The sequence below is a fragment of the Lytechinus variegatus genome, chromosome 13, assembly GCF_018143015.1.
Source record: "Lytechinus variegatus isolate NC3 chromosome 13, Lvar_3.0, whole genome shotgun sequence".
In the NCBI taxonomy this organism is placed as follows: Eukaryota; Metazoa; Echinodermata; class Echinoidea; order Temnopleuroida; family Toxopneustidae; genus Lytechinus; species Lytechinus variegatus.
This window is the reverse complement of record NC_054752.1, coordinates 11,474,106-11,481,059: the sequence shown is the minus strand read 5'-3', so window position 1 is coordinate 11,481,059 and position 6,954 is coordinate 11,474,106. Positions and strand designations below refer to the sequence as shown.

The following is a 6,954-nucleotide window of genomic DNA, read 5'->3' as shown; positions in this document are numbered from 1 at the left end:
ACAAATTTAGGGGGGACCGTCCCCCCCCCTCCCCAAATTTAGGGGGGGACACGTCCCCCCTGTCCCCCCCGCTTCCGCCGCCTATGGCGTTGACCCTGGCCTCAATGACACTCGCCTCCACATCAACAGCATCCGGCACCCAATCCTACGTCACCATCCAACTTCCTACCAATCCACAACCGACTCCATAAGCAACCCCCCCCCACCGTCACTCTACCAAGCCCACCTACCCAACACAACAGATTGAACCACCAACCCAACCAGCGACTTCGCCGACGCACACACCACCGCCACCTACACCTCGCTATAACCTCCGCCGACGACTCAACACCACATCCGTACACCAGGCCACACACTCACTCCCGCCAAAGCCTACCCTACGAGCCCGCCGACCAACACGCACAGAGTACCACCACTGATGTATCTACTACGCCGCCGACACACACACGCCTGTTAAGGCCCTAAACCGCAAATTGCACCTAAACCGCAAATCGCCGCCTAAGCTTGTAGAAAAAAAGTATTTTTGAAACGAAGGACCTTGGATGAGTGGTTTCACTCCCCTGGTAACAAAAGCTTGAAAATTTTTGAAAATAAGCTACTATTACTACTACCACTACTACTACTACTACTACTACTCCTACTCCTACTACTACTACTACTACTACTACTACTACTACTACTACTACTACTACTACTACTACTACTCCTACTCCTCCTACTACTCCTACTACTACTACTACTAAACTACTACTACTACTACTACTCTTACTGCTACTACTACTACTCTACTCTTACTGCTACTACTACTTCTACTACTGCTACTCCTACTACTACTACTACTACTACTACTACTACTACTACTACTACTACTACTACTACTACTACTACTACTACTACTACTACTCCTACTCCTCCTACTACTACTACTCCTACTCCTACTACTACTACTACTACTACTAAAACTACTACTACTACTATACTACTACTACTACTCCTACTCCTACTCCTACTCCTACTACTACTACTACTACTACTCCTACTCCTTCTCCTACTCCTACTACTACTCCTACTACTACTACTAAAACTACTACTACTACTACTACTACTCTTACTGCTACTACTACTAGTCTTACTGTTACTACTACTTCTATTACTGCTACTCCCTACTACTATACTACTACTACTACTACTACTACTACTACTCCTACTCCTACTACTCCTATATACTATACTACTACTAAACTACTACTACTCTCCTACTTCTACTACTACTACTACTAAAACTACTACTACTACTACTTCTACTACTGCTACTCCTCCTACTACTACTACTACTACTACTACTACTACTACTACTACTACTCCTACTCCTACTCCTACTACTACTACTACTACTAAAACTACTACTACTACTACTTACTGCTACTACTACTTCTACTACTGCTACTCCTACTACTACTACTACTACTACTATTTCGTACTGATTATGACTATAATAACATGAGTACATGGCTTCATTACCCTGGTAAGATTTTGTATTAAAGTTTTAAAAAGATTATAATAAATATTTAAAAAATTATTTATAGCGATTCTTTATTTTCTCCCTCTGTGTTCACGCCTCTTACGCGCACACGGTCCTTGTTAATATACCGTGTGCGCGTAAGAGGCGTGAACACAGAGGGCGGCAAACATAAATCGCAGAAGGATAGAGGTTGAAGAGTGAGGAATTAGAACTAGGGCGCTGATCTCATTTTTATGAGAAATGTTGTTGTTGATCCCTTTGTTGATACACGTATTTATTTATTTGTTTTATTTATTTAATATTTTACCAGGGTGCTCATTCAACATAAAGTTGGTCTCCCATGGGGCCCTAAAAGGCTATCATTATTGTTCTTCTTGTTTGTTGGTTTTGGACTCTTGGTTATGGTGGGAGTTGGCAACTTGGGCTGTACATAGTGCCGTTTTTTTGTGTTTTTTTTGTGTATCCCTAATTCTCCCCTAGTATAATCTAACGCCTGTAGGTTTAAGCAAAGGAAAAGGAAAAGGGAAGAAATTAAAGGCGGAAAATAAAGAAAGAATCGCTATAAATAATTTTGTTAATATTTATTATAATCTTTTTAAAACTTTAATACAAAATGTTACGAGGGTAATGAAGCCATGTACTCATATTATTTTAGTCATTATCAGTACGAAATAGTAGTAGTAGTAGTAGTAGTAGGAGTAGCAGTAAGAGTAGTAGTAGTAGTAGTTTTAGTAGTAGTAGTAGTAGTAGTAGGAGTAGGAGTAGAGTAGTAGTAGTAGTAGTAGTAGTAGTAGTAGTAGTAGTAGTAGTAGTAGGAGTAGCAGTAGTAGAAGTAGTAGTAGCAGTAAGAGTAGTAGTAGTAGTAGTTTTAGTAGTAGTAGTAGTAGTAGTAGTAGTAGTAGTAGTAGTAGTAGTAGTAGTAGTAGTAGTAGTAGGAGGAGGAGGAGTAGCAGTAGTAGAAGTAGAAGTAGCAGTAAGAGTAGTAGTAGTAGTAGTAAGAGTAGTAGTTTTAGTAGTAGTAGTAGTAGGAGTAGTAGTAGTAGTAGTATAGGAGTAGTAGTAGTAGTAGTAGTAATAGTAGCTTATTTTCAAAATTTTTCAAACTTTAATACTAAATGTTACCAGGGGAGTGAAACCACTCATCCAAGGTCCTTCGTTTCAAAAATACTTTTTTTCTACAAGCTTAGGCTGCGATTTGCGGTTTAGGTGCAATTTGCGGTTTAGGGCCTTAACACACGCCGCTTAACTCACCCCGCCGTCTACACACCACGTCCGAATTTTTGAACGCCAACCCGTTTCCCCGCCAATCCGCCGACCCACACAGAGATACGATCTTACTATACGTAAGCTCCCGAAGGGAGCTAGAGAGGCAACTCTTTTTGCGCGTTTTTGATTTTCCATAGGTTTTGTACATAACATACATGGCTGCCATTTGTCCAATTTGAAGGTTAATTTTGGAAGGTCAATGTTTAATTCATGAGTAATGACGTCAAAATACGCATATTGCACTTGTATGATTGGATAAAACGCTAATGTTTTATTCATGTCGTCATGCATTAAACATTTTTTTCCGTCCCACAATTCCCTACGATATCTGTGCGAAGTGTTGTTCTTTTTTATTCTGCGAAATTCAACTTTTTGAAATACAATAGCAAGTCTAATTATCTGTTTTTAGAATTGGTGTTCGAAATCATGATTTCTGAGTGAACTTCAATGGAGCAGAAAATCTTGGAGGAAACATTGATATAAATCTAATGACATTCCATAGGAATAAAAGTAAGTTAAGTTCAATTCCTTACTTTGATCTTAGTTGAAATTGTAATGTGTTTGCTGGGGTTCGCGTCGCATGCATGGCTTTATGTGCAGTTTACAACGCGAACCACAATTTCCATATTTCCATTTCTTTTTCCTGTCCTGATCCCAAATAAGTCTGAAATCTGACTGACATATTTTGTCAGAAAATAATATAGTTTTTCGTAGAACTAAGTTGGTTAATTGGGATGCTTCATGTCCGCCCTTATTAAATCTGTATTTCAGTTCTTATTGTCAAATATCAGGGTTAGATGTGGACTTGTTTAACGGCAAAGCTGCATCAAAATTAAGCCAAATATATAGCCAGAGCGGGATGCGGACTTTGATATCGCCGGTGCCAGCCGGCTGCAAAATTGCCGATGTAGGCTAGGTCATTAGGTTTTGGAAATTAAGTGTCAAACAAGCTCGAGTTGAAATTTGAAGTTATAGGCCATGGGCCTAGTACTGATTTTTCGACACCGCTATTTCAATATAATTATCTGCATTTAAAATGAAATGAAATTAAATCTAAATGAACTGAATGATGAATCTGTTTGGAATAGATTTTGCCATGCCCATGGTCACTCGTGGAATGATTTGAGACAGATGTTAACGTTTTTCTTTTTTTTTAAATAAAAGTAAGCCCCTAGGATAGGTCTATCGTAGATATAGATTTAAAAAAAAATCTAGATCTGTCTGGTTTGACTTTTTTTTCTACAAAGATTTTTTAAGTTAACTTTAATTTCATTTTAGTTCCTGGCTGGACCGTTGGACAGGCCTGCCATTGGACTAAAATATGATTAGCCTAGCAAAGAAGTTTGATGATTCTTTTTTTTTTCGGGGGGGGGGGGCAACATTTCTATGTCAGGTTCAAACTGCTCAATTGTTTTTTTGGAAGGGTTGAGAAAATTCATAGTGCCCTATTTTGAATTGTTTAAGTATAAGGCTAAGCAGAGAGAGCGGCTGATCCGATTGATTTATCTTTATTGTCCTCACTTGATGTTATTTGTGGTGAAAGGCAAAGGGTCATTTAAACCTGCCAGCAAGTGAGCTAACCCTTTTTTAAAATAAAAATCAAACTTAAACTTAAAGAGGAACTCACTTAACGTAGAGATTCAAATCAGACATGTTTATTGACGAGTGCAAAAAATTTAATGATTGACTCGCACTGATGAATGAGCGAGAGCCATATTATCACACAAATGATAATTATCTTACATCTGTCAAAGCTGGCTTGGTGCGTATATATATTGAAGATTGACAAAAGACCTCACTAGAGTAGGCCACGTATGCTTGAACCATTTAGTTTTTGGTCAAGACCTGCTTTTTTCTAGTTGGGAATTGTGAAAGCTGGAAACTCTGAAAAATTGTTTTTAGAGAGGAATTTTGTTTATCACTTTTGAAATTTTTTAGCTGTAAAGTATTGTATGTATATTGAATTGCAGATCCAATGGGATCCAGTTCTTAGCAGTCCCAGCCTATTCAGAAGTACAAAGTCAAATACCATTTGCACATCACCAAGAGGTACAATCTGATGAGTAACAGGATATCTGATCTAAAAGCCTGCCAGGTATGCTTGTTTTCATAAAAATATAAAAAAAACTATTTTTCTGAATCATGTTATATCCCATAAAGTAAAGCTCCATGATGAGACAATATTCTTTGGATTCAGATTCACCAGTATTTCCATTATCATCAATGCATACTTATTGTCCATGTATCTTAGCTATATTAATCATACATAAAATCACTTTAAAACTCAGTTACTCTGAAGACAGAAATAAAAAAGGACAAAATATTGAGATTAATCTTTCGATATATATTTGAATGGGTTTTCACACTTAATAAAAAAAGTTATATGAATAATGATCTATAATAGTGATCTATGATTTTTATCTGGCAACATTATTTACTACATGTGCATTTTTAAAATAATATTGCATGGAAGAGTAAGGGCTCATAAAGAGTTTAAAACTTCTAAATAAACTGGACTAGATGAGTAAGAATAATTCATATCAGCAGCTCATTTTGTTTCCTTTTCTTTTTGTTTACTATGCAGGTTTCACAGGCTGTTTGAGTATCACCAGGGCAGATCAAGAAGAAATATGAAGGCCAGGTTCATAACAAGCAGTTGCTTCATTGCAATTACAGATTTAAAAATTTAATGAATTTAAATAAATGTGTCGATACATATTGAATGTTGCTTAAACTACACATCTGTTGAACAAAAAATTAATTGGAGTATAGACATTTAGGTCCATAGGTTTCACACAAGATTAAAATATTTTTCCAAAGGGCACACTTATCCCCCCCCCCCTTATTAATGTTCTAATCATCTACATGTAGTACTTATAGTAGTGAAAGCACTTTGAATAATATTAGTAGTTTGAAAGGGATAGGTTGTATTCTGGTAATCTAAACAATGCAGAATGGGCCTTTACTGAGGTCTGGGCTATGTAACATACATGCCTACAGACATAAAAGGTGATAAGAAATAATGGATTTTCATTGAAAAAATGTGCATAATAAAAACAAGGTGACAGAACAGAGGGCGAAGAAATCACTCTCAGTCCTGGACCCCAATTCATTAAGACCAACCACTATTCCAGCTTTGCCATTCTGGTAATTACCATGGAAACATTAAAGCAACAGATCAACATTGGGGTCCCATGCTAGTTGCTAGTTACATTTGGGGCCAATTTACCATAATTGAAGTCCTTATGAAACAAGAACCTTTATGTATTGCTGGACATTAAGCTGTGAATTCATTTTCTGGGGAAGTGAAAAGTTGCACAATCTTTTTTTAATCTCTTTGTTTTTGTAACACTGTATTGTCGATGTCCCGTATAATGAACTAGATTAGCTCTGCAAATAAAAGAATTTGTTGGAAATAGAACACAGCTCTAGCAGCACTTCACAACAATAGACAATAAGCAACTTTGTTACTGATTTACCAATGTGCAGATTTGGGAAGGCACTCTTTAGAGAAATGTGCTCCCCTTTTTTATGAAGTGTCACCGATTAGATTAGCATAATATTTCTTGTCAGCAAATGCTGAAAAAATAATTTGATATTTTAGTAACTGACTTTGAGAGAGAGGTATATTGATAATCTTTTTATTAATGGCATCCTTGATGCCCCCCTTATATTGACTATGTAAGGCTTATCAATAACTATGTAAGTGAATATACATACTTATTTTTTTCATATTTTTTTCTCTAGATTTTACCAAAAAAATACATCCCCTCTCTTGTAATATCCTTGCAATTTCTGTTGCACTCATCATAGGCATTTTGCCGATGTAATTTGATGCTTTGGTGAGAAAAAAATGGCAAGATAGCCCATAAAAGCCATTGCAACATGGCATACTGTGACATTCAGGTGCAGCCGAATTAAAGACATGAATGAGTTTGATTTAAAAGTGGGATAGAAATAAAAATGAAATGAGAATAATTGTTTGCTCGCATGATTATGTGGAATGTGTGTGTGTGGAAGAGAGAGAGAGGGGGGGTGGAATTGATAGAGAAATATAGGGGGTGGGCAGGTACAAAATTTTATTTTATTTGGAAGTGACCTTTAAGATAGCGTTGATGAGAGCAAATACATGGGGGGGGGGTACTGGGCTCTCTTTGGCTCCCATT

The 6,954-nt window shown here is 37.1% G+C and overlaps 1 long non-coding RNA gene across 1 annotated transcript; it reads left to right on the top strand.

Annotated features, from left to right (window-relative positions):
* Positions 1-3,193: 3,193 nt before the first annotated feature.
* On the top strand, positions 3,194-5,663 carry LOC121426699. Its single transcript, XR_005971619.1, has 3 exons — positions 3,194-3,298; positions 4,759-4,883; positions 5,373-5,663. It is a non-coding gene; the product is annotated as an uncharacterized LOC121426699 (long non-coding RNA).
* Positions 5,664-6,954: the final 1,291 nt, after the last annotated feature.